The following is a 1,539-nucleotide window of genomic DNA, read 5'->3' as shown; positions in this document are numbered from 1 at the left end:
AAACCTAACCTGCACTCCCATTGGTAGTCTCAAGGTTGTGTAGATGTGGCGGAATCCTATATGTGGGACTAATCATGCCACGCCTTTAATAAAATAAATAGTCTTCTGTTAGTCTGTGTACCAAATGTCAGCTTATTCCCTTTATAGTGCACTACTTTTACCATGGCCCTATAGGGCTCTGGTCAAAAGTAGTGCACTATATAGGGAATATGCTGCCATTTGGGACAAAGCCAATAAATCTCAGTTGACTTATGTTACACGTTGACCTTAGTGTTTTCATTGTTCAAATAAACCATGAATGAATGCTTAAAGCCAGCGTTGCAGTGACTGGATGTTACCATGAATCACTCTTGTAGTGTTCGTTTTTTTACTGTTTATTTCACTGTTGTTTATTATCTATTTCACTTGCTTTGGCAATGTAAACATGTGTTTCCTGTGCCAATAAAGCCCCTTAAATTGAAAATTGAGAGAGAGACAGAGAGAGAGAGAGAGAGAGAGAGAGAGAGAGAGAGAGAGAGAGAGAGAGAGAGAGAGAGAGAGAGAGAGAGAGAGAGAGAGAGAGAGAGAAAGAGAGAGAGAGAGAGAGAAAAGAGAGAAAGAGAGAGAGTGTGTGTGTGTATCTCAGCACAACAGGGCAGAAACCAAGAAGAAGCAAGAAGAGACAGAACAAAAATCAATCGTTCCTTTTATAATCGTTTGTATTTAAAATCAGTTGTTGACCAATCACAGACCAAATCTGAGCAACACGGCCAATTAAATCATACCAACCAACATCTGCTAGGAGTGGGTCACACCTTGATGTGATGACCTGAGGGAGTGGTCAGAATCACTCTGAACAGACAAATTATCACAGAGATATATTAATACAGTACATCCATTTAGACAGCATCAAAGTTCCCATCAGAACAAGTTCCAGATAGCAACCAAACACGGGTGCAAAAGTGTATATTTGTGTAAGTTATATTCTAACACGCATTTTTAAAAAAGACAGTTCTTTGGATTCTTTGTTGTTTGCAATTCAATTATTCAAAGAATGTTGTCAACTCTGTCATGTCTGAGCTTGTCTCCAATGGAGACGTAGGGTCTGTGTGGTTTTTGGTGAAATGTTTGTCCAATGTGTGGTTATGTATACCAAAGGAAAAACGTCAGTGCCTGTTACTGCTTGTTTGAACACAGCCGGCACCATTCACTGACTTCAGAATATGTGTTTATATTAGCTAGATGTAGCAGAAGATAAGAACTCAAATATTCATAAAAGCATACTCGTCAGGCTACTGTTGAATCGTTTCCGTGTTCTGAGCTAGTAATCTACTGTACAGTGGCATATGTTATTAAAATGCAATAATGAATAATGAATAATGACATTACTAATTGATTCAGTAAAATTAGCCGGGCCTAATTGAAATTGTTAGGCTACTATTCAGCACTGAATACTGTTAATGGATAAAAATGCATTCACAATTCATTAGCTAACTAAGGTTAAAACTAAAACAAATGACTACAGTGAGATCTCCATGATCTGTACAGGTTTAAGGCTGT

This window comes from Salmo salar, chromosome ssa28 (genome assembly GCF_905237065.1).
Source record: "Salmo salar chromosome ssa28, Ssal_v3.1, whole genome shotgun sequence".
Classification (NCBI taxonomy): domain Eukaryota; kingdom Metazoa; phylum Chordata; class Actinopteri; order Salmoniformes; family Salmonidae; genus Salmo; species Salmo salar.
Note: the sequence above shows the minus strand (reverse complement) of the source record.